This window comes from Polyodon spathula, chromosome 2 (genome assembly GCF_017654505.1).
Source record: "Polyodon spathula isolate WHYD16114869_AA chromosome 2, ASM1765450v1, whole genome shotgun sequence".
NCBI classification, from domain to species: Eukaryota; Metazoa; Chordata; class Actinopteri; order Acipenseriformes; family Polyodontidae; genus Polyodon; species Polyodon spathula.
The window spans coordinates 16,866,048-16,881,293 of NC_054535.1; positions in this window are offsets into that span (position 1 = coordinate 16,866,048).

The window sequence follows — 15,246 nt, forward strand, 5'->3', positions numbered from 1 at the left end:
ACTTTCAATGGGACAACTGGCTGAGAGATTCCACTTGTCATAATATTAGTAAAATCTAAAATGGAGTCAAGGATTTTGTACAGAATATCAGAGACATTAGAAATACTAAAATAATTAAATGCCAGACGTTTCAAAGTTTTCAGAGGTCTTGAAAAGTACTTTTACTCTAAATGTTTGCTATTGAATTTAAGTGTATTTTAGTATAAACTCAACACTGTTAAGTGTTTAATATAGGTGATAGAAAGGTAAGGTGGGAGTTCTCGTTGCCTGCAACAGAAATGTAGCCAAGGCCAGATCAATGTTTATATATTAGTGAGCATCTACAGTACACTCTCGCTGTAATACCCTTCATTATAATGAACCATCGGGTAAAACGAATAATATTGTAACGTATGTGAGGTCTGTAAAGCGCATGAACGCTTGGAGTAGGAGGGGCTGTGTTTCACATTTTCAAACAGCCTATGGGCGACAGGCACGGACCGCAGGAGCTGCTGGTGGTTGGCCGTGGAGTGTGGACGAGGCGGGACTATCTGCGGCTTAAGACCAGTGACAGGGGGGTTGTTTTGTTGTGAAGCGGAGAGAGAGGCAAACACGTTGGCAGGATAGTTTTAGCAGTGTGTTAATTGTTAGTTAGCATTTGGAAGATTGTCTTTGATCATTTGTTAGTGTAAAAAGATCGAGTTTGGCACTGAATCAACTGAAAGCTCATTTATAGCGTTAAGGATTTTTGTTACAATATAAACACACTGTCAACATCCCGGTCTGTACACGTGGGATGCCACCTCACAGTGAAGTCCTCACTTTTGTCTTAACTATATTGATTGTTTGAAAAAGTAGTAACGCAGGCATATCTCTGTCATGAATATAGTTGTCAAAAAGCACAGGTTTTTTTTTTGTTGTTTTGATTTTTGGCATGCTCAGCCACCACGCAACAAAGCAAAGCTGAATAATACTAATATTTAAAAAAAAAAACAGATTAACTTTTCATGTCGGGTTGATTTGAAATAAAAACTCAATTGGGATTCTTACATGTTGGATTGAGATTTGGTCACTTTAAAACCATTTTAATTTGGGATTTGTACTTTTCTTGTACTGCGTTTTAATTGGTTAACGAACTGGATAAAGCAAAGGCAGAGAGAGTACTGCATACATGAGACAAACAGGTACATGTAATTCTACTTTTATTCACAATATCATCTCATTAACTTACTTCAACAGTCTAGCCTTCATTTTGATTGTCCTGTCTCTATAACAAACCCATCGATCAGCGTTCCCTCTAAGCTTTTTAGATACTGAGAAACTTGCCGTTTTAAGAAACTTCACAAACGAGAGGAAACCATTTGGCCCATCTTGCTAGTTTGGTTGTTAGTATCTTATTGATCCCAGAATCTCAACAAGCAGCTTCTTGAAGGATCCCAGAGTGTCAGCTTCAACAACATTACTGGGGAGTTAATTCCACACCCTCACGATTCTCTGTGTAAAAAAGTGCCTCCTATTTTCTGTTGTGAATGCCCCTTTGTCTAATCTCCATTTGTGACCCTTGGTCCTTGTTTCTTTGTGTGAGAAAGGTTAAATTATCGGTGATAAACCTTTGGCCACGCATTAACCCTTTTAATATGTTGTTATTTTTCTTGCATTATACAATTTTGAAACAATATTCCAACACAAGTATCTCAACAATTATATAATTTGCTTTAAATTTAAACAAGACATTTATTGTGGCTGTGCCTCGGATTCTAAATCATCCTCCGATTTGTTTACATAAAATAAATCTAGAATTTTTATGAAGCGTGTCTGAGATTTTATCATAAATGCAGGCCTGTTAGTTGTTATCATAGATACAGACTGCACTACACACTGTTTGTTTCATAAAGACATTCTATCCGGAGACACACCTCTTGTTATTTGTTAAATTTAACAAGGCAGAGTCAGCATAAGTTGAATTATGCGTAAAGGGGCGCTATTTAAATTGCAATTGGGCGAAACACAACACTGAAACTGTGTAGAGCATCAAGTCAGTTAACAGTATGCCTTTTTTTAAATCAGAGTTTCTTAATTTATCCTGGTTATTGTAATGCCAGTAACACTTAATTTGTGCAGTACTGTACATAGGATTACTCTCATGTGACATTGCTGGACTGTTACTAAACTGATTTTATTGCTGTTGTAATACCAACAGTAAGATAAACAGGTATTTTCAAAACACTTTCATTTGTAGACTAAGCTACAGTGTCAGTGGTAGACTGTAAATATGATTCTCACAACTGTGCTGGACATTTATTTTCTGAACTGCTGTAATATAATTCTTAAGTTTTTCTGCTTATTTTAATGCCAGCAATGAGGCAAGTGATGTCTATAAACATTATGACACATCTGAAGTGTCTTCAGGTTATTTACTTACAGCAGCAGCAGTCTTAATGAAAATCTTGGCTTTAATAAAAATGAAGAATTGTGGTAGTATTTATTAATCTACTTATTTTAAAAATGAAGAATTGTGGTAGTATTTATTAATCTACTTATTTTAACTATCAACATTAAATTTATGTTCAAATACCATGTTTAATTATTAATACGTTGATAAAAAGTGTGGGGAAAAACAACTGGCCATTTTTTAAAAACAGAATTTGCTATTCCCAAAAATGGAAAATCAGTAGCCCTAAAGATGGTTACAATTGAAGGCAGTGCAGATGCCAGTGTTTCATACAGTAGTATAAAGCAATTATATGCAGGCTACCAGTTAAGCATGCAGTCTGTATCTATGATAACAACTGACAGGGCTGCATTTATGATAAGATCTCAGACAGGCTTCATAAAGGTAAATATACGCTTCATAAAAATTCTAGATTTATTTTATATAGATAAATTGGAGGATGATTAAGAATCCAAGGCAGAGCCACAATAAATGTCTTGTTTAAATTTAAAGCAAATTGTATAATTATTGAGATACTTGTGTTGGAGTATTGTATATTGTATAATGCAAGAAAAATAATATATTAAAAGGGTTAATGCGTGGCCAAAGGTTTTTCACTGATAATTTACCCTTTTTCAGTCAAAATAGCAAGTTTCTCAGTATCTAAAAAGCTTAGAGGGAACGCTGCACTTAAGTGTTAAATGTGTTAAAAGTGACCATCACATCCTGAAAGTCTTAGCTGTGTGTTTTACAGACCCCATTAGAAGCCTTGTGGGATGTGGGACAGATTGTATTTATACAGGGCAATTAGAAATTCATCAGTTGCAATGTTTCATAGCAAAATAGGGTGTTGAAATTGGATTCTGCTTTAACTCAGTACAGGCATCTTTTAGATATTTATTTTAATCATACAGTCAGTCCTCTCATATTTCTAAAGCATCCCAAAACAGTTAACAGAATCAAGTAAAATAGCCCAAATAAGGTATCCCTTGGAAGTAAATGCCAGAGAACTGGAGCAAAATAACTAAGTGTGAAAAGAAGGGTGTGACAGGATAACTGTGTGGCATACACTGTATAAGAGATGCACCACCTGGAAATATAAACAAAACATAATCAAGTATTTAAATATCAGGGATATTTTAGCAGGTTCAGCAGGAACTCGTTTGGATTTGAAAACTCTTACTGATTGCTTTTACTTACCCACAAGACATCTTGCAAACAGGTGTTCACCATAGTCACTAATACCAACGCAGAGTTGAACGACCCTCCTTGAGTCACAGCACCAATGAAGACATTTGATCTTTTTTAAGCCTTCTCTCAGCACTTACTTCAAGTCAGACAGGCAGTACTTTAATCAAAAACCTAAATTGGCACTTGGGTTGTTTGGTTTAATTGGCCCAATATGTTTAGGAAGATGTAACAAGTCGTGTCTGATGCACTTTTACCGAGGTACAGTAATGACTAAATATTACAAAGTATCACCTTGCCTTGGTTCAGTTCAGTTTTATAAAATGCTAGCTATATATAGTATAGCACAATACACTTGCAGTGTTTGAACAAAGTCGGAGCCACTTTGGTGATTGTCATACCCTATTAGCACAACCTCTGTAATGCAAGGTTGAATGATGTGAACAGCAATCACATGGTTTTCAACACATGCTGCTGACGCATTAGTCACGAGTAGTATGATCGAAGGAAGAGATGGAGAGGTGGAAACAGCACAATGGCAGATAGCGAGGGTAACTCATCTTTATTGTTGTTAGGCACCTAAACGGGTACAGCTATGGGTGTTAAATTGCTATAGTTATGAGGCAACAAACATGCACATGTCCTTAAAATTGTTTCCACATTTATTTTTAACTCAAGAGCAATAATAGAGCTGCTTACGCAGGTCCTCTAATGTATATTGGAGAAAAAGGTCTGCAACAGTTTGTTAAAATAATAGAATAATCATCACCACCTTTGTGGATACTGTGAACCATGTTTGGATACTCAGGACTATCAACACACATTCCCTTCCAGTAACAGATTATACCATGGGGGTCACAGTATGTACAGGAAAATATTTCATCACGGCATTAACCACATTGACGCCTGGATGATGTTCAAGTATAGATTATTTATCTGTAACAGTATAGGAAAGATGTATTTTATTGAACTGAGATATTAATAGGAGCGTGAGGCATTTGGTACAGTAACATGCAGAAATCTCTGTACAGATAGAGACTTAAAGGCAGCAGTGGCAATAAAGAGGACAGAAATCTATCTGGCCTTAACAAAACTTAAGGACTGTTTTAAGGACTTTTTTTTGAAGGGTTACTTTTCATAAACATCCTCTTAGGTTAAACAATTATTTGAAAAACCCTATCTAAAAAAGTTTTATAAATGTCAAACTTGAATTAATTAAAAGAAAAAAGTTTTTAAACATTTCTTAAAACACTTCTAGATGCCCGGTTATGCTGAAATATACAAAGTTATTAGGTTACTGTCAAATGCACCCCACAAAGTGTCCTTATAAATCAGAATAAGCAGATGCCTTGTCACAAATATCTTGTCATGTTTTAGTCCCTAAACATCACACTCTGTAACTTGTCATTCCTTCTGACAGATGCCTTCCTTGCCTCCCAGTGTGTCACCAGGGAACTCAAACCAGCCTGGGGCATCTCCAGTCACATCACTTGGGCCGGTAATGTTCCTGGCAGCTGTTGATACCTTAAGCAACCGCTCCCAGCTGGATGCAACGTACAGCTTACTGAGAATTTGATTGGAGATGAAGCTGGAGAGCTGTCAGATATATTCGACATTAAGCTGTAGAAAAGTACTTTACGTTTAAAAGTAGTTGTAGTTTGTAGTAACCAAATCTTTGTATGTAGAAGAAGATAGATTGAAATGCAAGGAGCTGTCCCACACAGTGGTTCAGTGAAACATCTATTTACAAAGAGCTATTGGCTACAAAAACCCTACTGTATTTGTAACACAGATAACTGTGTTATGAGAGCTGTGATTCCAGCTTCCTTAGACTTAGAGAAATAAGTAGTGCACTGCATTATCATAACAATAGCTTTTTATTTGCAGTGGTCACAATGCTGTCTTGTTGCTTTACAACCCCAGGTTGAATATTAGTGGTTCAGGTCTGAATTAGTGAAGGGGTCATGTGGCCAGGATGGTCTGTGTGTAATGTGACACCAGGAAGAAACACACCAGTACTGTGGGATGAAGCACTGATGCACATGATTAATTAATGAAATAAAAGGTTTGAACACAAAACAGAACGGCACGGTGGCCAAAACAGACAAACAGACACACAAGTGGTACTGTGCTGGGTCAACTCCAACATGCGTAGCAGTTGTTGTTTTCGCTCATGTCTCTCTCGTTCTTACTCCCTGAACCTCCAACACCGATCAGCAAAAGCTGCTGGTTTTTATATTGTGGTCGAGGGATTAACTGGCCTTCAGTTACCCAGTTTATCCCTCGACCACATTCAGCACGGGTTTTCTCATACGAGTGGTCTACAGCCAGTCAGTCAATAATCACTCACTGTTGACCATGCATTCCCACAATTTTAGTTGGATGGGTCATTTTAACCCCATCCATGATGTAAAACACTAATAATAGAACAGCGTTCAAATACAAAACAGAATACGCACAGGGACGGGGTGTACCCCAGCACTGGGCAGTAACGTATAGTGAAATGTACTGCAATGAAATAGGTGGTATTGTATAAAGTTATGTGTATTATATTTTCATGTACACATTCATGTTCTTATCAACAGCTTGGCCTAATTGGAAGCAGTTTGGTCAAAGCAGTATTGAGAACTGAGATTTTGGGGCTTGTTTCACAAGCGCTTGTAAGCATTTAGGCGGTGACTAACTAATTACCATCCTTCTATCCATTTCACAAAATTCTAGGTATCAATAACTTTAGAAGGACGTACTAAATATGTAGAATGCTACTGCTAATCATCTAACAGCTTTCCAGAGATACGTGTGTGTGTGTGTGTGTGTTGGTGTGTAAAGTAGCAAGGCAGGGAGGGGGTTAGAAATCCTCCCTGCCAAAAAATATGTGACAATGTGGCTGTTCCCAAATTAGATAATTGGTGTCAATTGGGAACAGCCACAGACTATGAAAGAGCTGACCAGGGAGCTGGTAAGAGAAAAAGTTATTGTAAGAACCATAGTGTTTTGGTTAAAAATAATAAAAAAAAAAAAAAAGCATTTTGTTTTGATGTCAAGTAAGTGGCTTAGCTGTCCTGCGTGTTAGTCAGGGACCTGTTCTTGTTTAGCTCATGCTCCGAAGGAGCTAGGTGTTTATTTATTTTTTGTTTATTTTTGTGTTATTAAAAGTGTGTGTCTGTATTAAAACCTTTAATTTGTGTGTTGGGTCAAAGTTTTTAAAGGGGCGAACGAACAAATTGAGTGCAATTTTGTTACAGTAAGTAATGTAATTTCACAACATATCAGTTGAAGGGTCTGCTGGGTTATGTGACTGCTAACAGTGTTTTTGTACTCTTGCTGTTTAGTTTTATTAATATTATTTATACATTACATTAGCCTAAATTGCATTTCCTTGACATTACATCTCAAGACGCAGAAATTAAAATAAATAAATGCTTTTTAACCCCTGTACTTTGATTTAAAGAGTGTGATGCACACTGCCTTGGCTCGGCTCTGTTTCATGAAATTAGAATGTGCTAGTAATCCCTGGCTCTGAGATGAGCACCCTGCAATGCAGTATTGTCACAGCCCGCTGGGCTCTTCTGTCTAAGACTCAGTGACTCATACTTGCAGCTACTCTCCCTACCTCACTCGCAGGCGTAGACAACCAACCACACACAGGATCAATATCATAACACCCATTGCTTCACATTACGCAGATTTGCCATTGATAAAAAGAAAATCTGGGGGAAAAGAGGGGCATTGCGTAGAGATGCGTGCTGCAGAGGGAACATGATCAGAATAATTGCATAGTAGAAATCTGGAGAGAAGGATTATCTCTCTTTTCAAAGGTTTTATAAAAGTGTACTGCTGTGTATACCATGTTTACATGGAGTGCAGCTAACTGTAAATCTTATCTGTTGGGCATGTCAGCAGTGTCTTTAGGGTCAAAGCATGTAGTTGCCTGCAAAGCATGTCAGTCAATGGAAGATCCAATTGATTGGTTAATTACAGGAAATAAGGCATTAATAAAAAATCCAAGTGAAATGACCAAGGCGCAGTGCAAGAATACTTGAAAACAAGGCTTGCAAACAGAGATTCATTTAGTGAAAGATCATGTTTTAAAATAAAAATCCATGTGTTCCAAACTGCACATTTGAGACCTATATAGAACATATAATTGTACATCGTGTAAGGTTTGTGGAAAGATGTTGTAATATTATAAGGTTGTGGTTTAGTTGATTCTATTATTATAAGGATTAATGATTATCGATAAAGTATAATCAAGACTCGAATGACTCATGATTAAAACGTAAACAAAACTGAACATTCCAAATGCAAAGATTACATTAAAAGAACCCATTGACCTGAGGCATGCAATGGAGCCATGAGCATAACAGTCATTAGAATAACCAACCTTGTTACCTGTGTGCCGGGATTCACGTGAGCAGAACCCTCTGCGATGTGTGAAGAAGGGCTTGGGGTCTTCTCAGGGCTTGTCTTACTGAGCAGCTCAAGGACACCCCATATTTATACAAGCAGATTTAGCATCTCAAATGATCACAAGGTTGAGACAGTCAAACAACTTAGTTGCTTCAGGTTCATTCTTATACTGTATTATGCATTTCTCTCTATTTGAAGTATTATGGATTTTCTTGTATTTACTGCATCTTGTAAAGCGCTTTGTGATGGTGTTCCACTATGAAAGGCGCTATATAAAATAGATTGATTGACTGATTGATTGATAAAGTATTTTCAGTCATTTTACAGCACTTGCCCTTTGTGTCATCCCTGACATTACTGTTCTGCTGTATCAGCAGCTCAGCTGGACAAATTCAAAGATCACCTACATACCAATTCCGGCAAATAACTGTCACAATACCGCAAAGTATTTCTCTACAATCTGCAAAGCACACAAAAGTCTGGTATAGCATTGTGAAAGCATGATGATAAACAAAGAAGAGAGAAAACCCCTGGTGAACTGCGGTGAATGAGAAGTCGAAGGATAGGAAGTGCATGGTAAACTACTCTGCAAATTTACTACGGTAAGCTTCTCTACAGGGAATGTCTTGAATGAGGCAGAGCGCACGGGAAGGATGAGCACCAAGGTATTTTCTATTCTCAGGACACTACTGATGTTGCTGTCACATCACTTTCTTCTGCCTATGCTGTGTTTAGAATGGAGATCGATGCCCATTTATTAGTGCAAAATGTCTTCACAGTCCGTTAAGGCCCTGTTTCGAAGCAAGTGCAAAGCCAAAAGCACATTTTCGGAGAGGAATGAAACCGCTGTATATACTGTTACAGTTGTTTTATTCCTTTCAGATAATTTGTGTATTTGATTTTGCTCTTGTGTTGTATGCATGGGCTCTGTACTTGCTTCCCCTGAAAAACAACAACAATAATAATAATAATAATAATAATAATAATAATAATAATAATAATAATAATATGCACCAGTGGTTCTCAATAAGGTTTTTTAGGAGATGCATTACAGATAATTAGTCTAAGAGATAGCAATTGAACTGACCTACACAGGGGTTAAGTGAGGTGCTTGTAACTAGAGGATACCATGTGATCAGCGGTTCCTATCGCTGTACTAGTGTGACCTCATCCCAGTGTGAACCTGCTAGGAAATACAAGCTGGTGGGGAATGAGTCAATGCTTCTGTCTATTGCCATTGCCTGCCAGCCAACCAGCCTGCCTGTTTCCCTAACTGGAATGCTTATATTTTGCCTTTTGAATACTGCCATGTAAACTCTAGAATACAGAGTATGGAATCTTCTCAGCATTTAAAGCGCCTGCAATATTTTCTGTTCACATTTGTTCCATATGAAACCTCTCAGTTTTGGTAAGCTCATGAGGCCTATTGTATGGAATATATTTTAAGGTGAACCATGTACTTTTTAAGCTGAAATGTGCTACAATTGTGTCCTAATCTAGACATTTACGCTTTTATGAACAAATACACAACAGTCCCCATGACACAGCATATAGAATTAACCCACTTTAAAAATGGCAAGAATAAAGGGAGCAATCTCATTGGCTAACAAGTGTTCCAACCTTGGAAGTTTCAGAACCACTGTGCCTGATTGACTTGACAACCAATTCACTTTGGGAGGGGTGGGATAGGGTTCCATCTTAAGAGCAATAAGACAGGGTGTTCAAATATAGTCCAAAATACACAGGTCTAGGCTGTTCACCTTTTGCCAAACACCCGCAATCATATGGATATTGGACTATATTTGAACACCCTCATAGCACCTTGTGTATATACTGTATGTTTAAAGTGATTTACATGGACAATCTGTATGACTTCCTGTAATTTAATGTCCAACTAAAGTTTAATTTAGGTGAGAGGTTTTTTAAAAAATATATGACCTACCGCATGTTACTTTACTGGAATTTCAGGTATTATTTCTTGCAAATAATGAATCTGATGTAAATGAACAAGAAATGGAAGAACAAAACCAAAGCATCCCCGTCCGCATTAAATAAGGCTTATCATTGACATATCAAAAGCTTGAAAATAATGTGGCAGTGAAAAGGTTAATTTCTATTCGACACAACCTGTAATGGAATTTTATTGAGATAATAAGAGAATACAGCCTATAAAGACACTGCCTGCTACAAACTTGAAAATCTCCAACAAATCTCTGTTTCTCAGAAAACTTATAACTGATACCAATCTCGATCTTCTCTGTCTAGCTGAAATCTGGCACTCTGTAAACAACATGCACTTGCTGCATCTAGCCAATGGGATTTACCCTCTTTGACAAACCTCTCTTCACTGGCTGAGGCGGGGGCACTGCTGTTATTGCAAATTCTGTGCTTGCTTCCTCAGTTCTTTCTTTGTCTGCCTTTTCTTCATTTGAGCATCTCGCCATCAAGTTCCCATCTCCCATGCCCCTCACCCTTGCTGTTATCTACCGTCCACCTAAGACCAATTCTGCTTTCATCGCCGAGTTTTAAGAATTCCCCTTGTCTACACTTTTACTGACAAAATCCTACTCCTAGGTGACTTCAACATTCATGTTGACTTGCCTTCCTCTCCCCTAGTGACTTTCTTGGACTCTCTCAATCTGTCAACGTCTCCACTCACACCCAAGGACACACCCTGGATCTGCTTATCACCAGGGGCCTTGATGTCTCTCTCTGACCATTTCTTAATCACTGCTAATTTAATCTCCCTGCTCCTTCCTCCACTATTGATACTGTTGTCTCCTTCCATCCCAAGAATCTGCTGAAATCTCTGAAAGTCTCAGAATGCATCTCGTCCTCCCCTCTAACTGGTACTCTCCCATCCTCAGTTGATGATGCGAAGACCTTCTACAACGCCACCCTTACTCATATCACTGACACTGTTGCCCTGCTTATGATCAAAACTGCCCATGGTACACCCTCGAACTTCGACTGCTTAAATCTGCCTGCCGCAAGCTTCAGCACAAGTGGAGGTCGTCTGGACTAACGGTTCACAGAGAGATCAGGACCGACCATCTCGTGAGCTACAGGCATGCACTTGCTGTGGCCAGGGTGAAATACTTCTCTGAAATCATAACTATGGGACATGGTAAACCCAATGTTCTCTTTAAGACCACTGATCAAATCCTACATCCAGCCACCAACAGATCCAACTCCCATCCATCCTCCTCTTACCTGTCACAATTTCTCTAACCCTAACCCTAACCCTAACCATTTCTTTAGGAACAAAATCGACAACATCTGTTATAGGTTCGCCCACCACAAACTCAGTCTACTACTTGACCACCTAAATGCTCCTCTGGCTGCCCATCCTGCCCACTCCTCTCTCAATTGTTAATGTTTCCGGCTTCCTGTTGAAATCAACTACTGCAATGTACCCCCTGGACCCCTGGCCGACTAACCGTGTCCATCTCTGTGCTTCTGATCTTGCTCCATCCTTTATGCATACCCTCAACCTGTCCCTGGACACTGATTTGGTTCCTACTGCCCTTAAGCTTGCCCGAGGTACGCCGGTACTCAAAAAAACCCTCCCTTGACCAGGCTGACTTATCTAATTTCTATCCCATCTCCAATCTCCCTTTTCTTTTAAAAACTCTCGAAAGGGCTGTAGCCAGTCAGCTGATGAAACAGCGCTCTCACGGACAACAATCTGCATGAATCTCTTCAGTCTGGTTTCCGGCCACATCACAGTACTGAAACTGATCTGCTCCAGATTGTGAATGATCCCCTGCTCAATGCTGGTGCTCCCTCTGTGCTTGTCCTCCTTGACCTAACAGCTGCTTTTGACACCATAGATCATGGCATTCTTCTTGACCGCCTTCAGAAGTATGCTGGGATCTCTGGAACCTGTCTCTCCTGGATGTCCTCTTACCTATCCAGATGCATGCAGTCTGTTTTCTATGCAGGATGCAGTGGTGTCCCCCAAGGATCTGTTCGGGTCCCTTCTCTTCAATATCTACATGCTTCCCTTGGGTCACCTCATCCACCAGCACAGCCTCATGTTTCACTCCTATGCTGACGACACTCAACTCTACTTAAAACTCGACCCTGGTAGCCCCTCTGCCGTATTCCGGCTCTCGGCTTGCATTCAAAACATCGAGGCCTGGATGTCTGCCAGTTTTCTTCAGCTGAACACTAGCAAATCTGAACTCCTTCTAGTAGGATCTAAAACTCAACTTAAGAATCTAAATATAGCTGCCCTGAACCTCGGAAAAGGTCTGCTGTTCCCTTCCCCCACAGTGCAAAGCCTTGGTGTACTTCTTAACAGCAACCTTTCCTTTGATGCCCACATCTCCTCTGTGGTCAAATGTTCATTCTACCATCTTTGAAACATCTTCAAAGTCCTTCCCTACCATTCCCTCCCAGATGTGGAGATACTCTGTCACGCATTTGTCTCCTCTACTTGACTACTGCAACTCTCTATATGATGGTCTTCCGTCACGTGCCATAAACCAACTGCAGCTAGTCCACAATGCCGCTGCCAGGATCCTTACCAGATGTAAAAAATGTGATCAAATCAGCCCCCATCTTACCCAGCTGCACTGGCTACCTGTAAAGTTCAGGATTATTTTCAAAACTGTCCTGCTCACCTACAATGAGGTCCTGAGTACCCCCTCAACCTACTGACCCGCTTACGTCCCTACCCACAAGCTGAGGTCCTCTGACTCTGGACTGCTTGTTATCCCCAAACAAAAGTGTACCACACTTGGAGAATGCTTGTACAGCTTCACGGCTCTGACTCTTTGGAACTCTTTCCCAGCTTTGGTTCGTGATGCTCTGACCGTCGCGCGCTTTAAATCAACTCTCAAGACCCACCTGTTCTCTTTTGCTTTCCATGCTCTTTAAGCCTGAAATCTGCTATATTAGCTAGTGTTTTACTGCTACTATTTAATGCATTATGTTACTATCATTTATCATGCACTTTCAACTGTATTTAATGAATTATGTATTTCTCTCTATTTAAGTATTATGGATTTTGCTTGTAAAGCGCTTTGTAATGGTCGTTCACTGTGAAAGGCACTATATAAAATAAAGATTGATTGGTCTGTATGGTTAACATTGCCAGAATTTAAAGCAAAGCAGCAATGAAAAGATTTGTTTTTACTGGACACTACTGCAAAGAATACAACTGTATAACAAAGATTAAGACAATAACTCAAAATGTACTGCCTCTATGCTGCTGTAGCTTAAACAGTCATAGGATCTCTATATGGTAGCCACGTTAGGACAGAGATCAATGCAATGGTCAGTACATTTACATGCAGTGTTCATATAACCCTGCAAATATGAAGTCACTACACGTGGTGTCTGAAGCAGGAGTCTGCTGTGGCAGCAGCATTGCAAAAGAACTGTCAGGAAATTGTTCATTTTCTTGTACGATGACACAGTGAATCACAGAATACATGTGTGTATCTAGTATGACACCATGTCTCGAAGCATTAGGTCTTATCATCTGGAAACCACAAACCCTAATGTATCAGCCTTCACAATGCAGTTAGATTATTCCTGTGGCATTTCAACAACATGAAGCTGACAACCTCTATGGTTTATGAGTTATTAACAATATATGCAGAAGCAATGGTGGGTTTGCAAACTCTACAAGCTCCTCTTATGAGGATGCCTAATTGATTACAACTGTATATGTTTTTGCTAAGCCCTATTATTAAATTTGCAATCCTTTTGGTACATAGTACCTCCAATTTAGCAGAGGTGCAACAAAACTGACCCACACCATGACAAACCATCTACGCTTGACAGCAAGATTGATGCAGTGCACCGAGGCAGGGGATTATCAGGGGTTTCACTGGAGACACGACTGCCACCCGAGCACCAGTTCATCTTTAACAAAGTGTAATGCGGTAATACCATAAATTATTCTGTAAGCCTTATCAGTTGTGTACTTAAATTCTTTTCCAATAGCTACATCGGTCTAAAATGTGCATTTTTTAAAGAAAAACATAACTATGCATTTATAAACTTAAATACGTATATGAATTCGGCTTTAGGTGGGTTAAAAAAACAATTGTGGAATTGTGCTGTTAAGGCTGTATTGACTCTTCCGTCAACCAATTACAAGGAGCTGTCCATCAGCACCATCAGCTGTCCATCGTTTTGCCTAGGCATCGATATTCTCACAAGCATGGGGTCATCCCGAGCAGACTGTCACGTCAGCTATGTTTACTGCGGTGTTTTATCTCTTCATTGTTCATTCACGTTTACAAGAAGTATCACACCACTGAGAAAAGGTTGAATACCCACTGAATGCTATTATGAATTTGCCGTTGCAAAAAATCACAAAATATACTGTAGTAAAGAGACTCCTAGTGTTTCATTCTGTTAAACAGTGGGGTAATTCGTATTGCAGCTATTGTCAAGGATCTTCGTGTTTTTAATATTAATAATAACAATATTAATAAACTTAAATGAGCTACAACACAAATGAAAATGTACTATAGACAAAACAGTGGCACGCCATTTCAAATGTTTTTTTTTTAATTATATATATATTATATATATATATATATATATATATATATATATATATATATATATATATATATATATATTACTATTATATATATATTTATATATATAATATTATATTATATAATTTATTATATATAATTTTATTTATTTGCAACTGCAAAAGCCCACTAATCGACATCGCTTTTAAGGTTGAAATATATTAGTGCGTGTGCACGACTACTCTCGCGCATGCTCGAGGAAAGCGCTGTCTGTCTGACCCTGCATGCGGCAGATGCTGAAGCTGTGAAGGCAAAGTGCAGTTCAATCGTGAGCACAGAACACCCATCCATCGGGCACGCTGCAGGATCCTGGTGTCTTGCGCGCTCCAGGGGTTTAATACCATGCACATGCAATCTCATTTCATTGTAATATAGGCTATACACAATTTAAGAAACAAACATCAAATGAATATGTTTTACTTGTTATTATCTCTCAAGAACTTTAACACCCTAAAAAACACTTTTGTGATTTGGATCACGCAACCTCAAAACAATAATGTTCTATAGAGTGAATTAAATTTAATGCATTATATTTTAAGAAATGATATTGTTACAAGAAGACGAAAATGTAGAATATCCATATCGAATATTTAAAACCGTCTGAACATGTGACGTGTTCATTATAAAATCATGTGTATTATATTATTAGAAAAAAAAAAACGGAGTTACACTAGA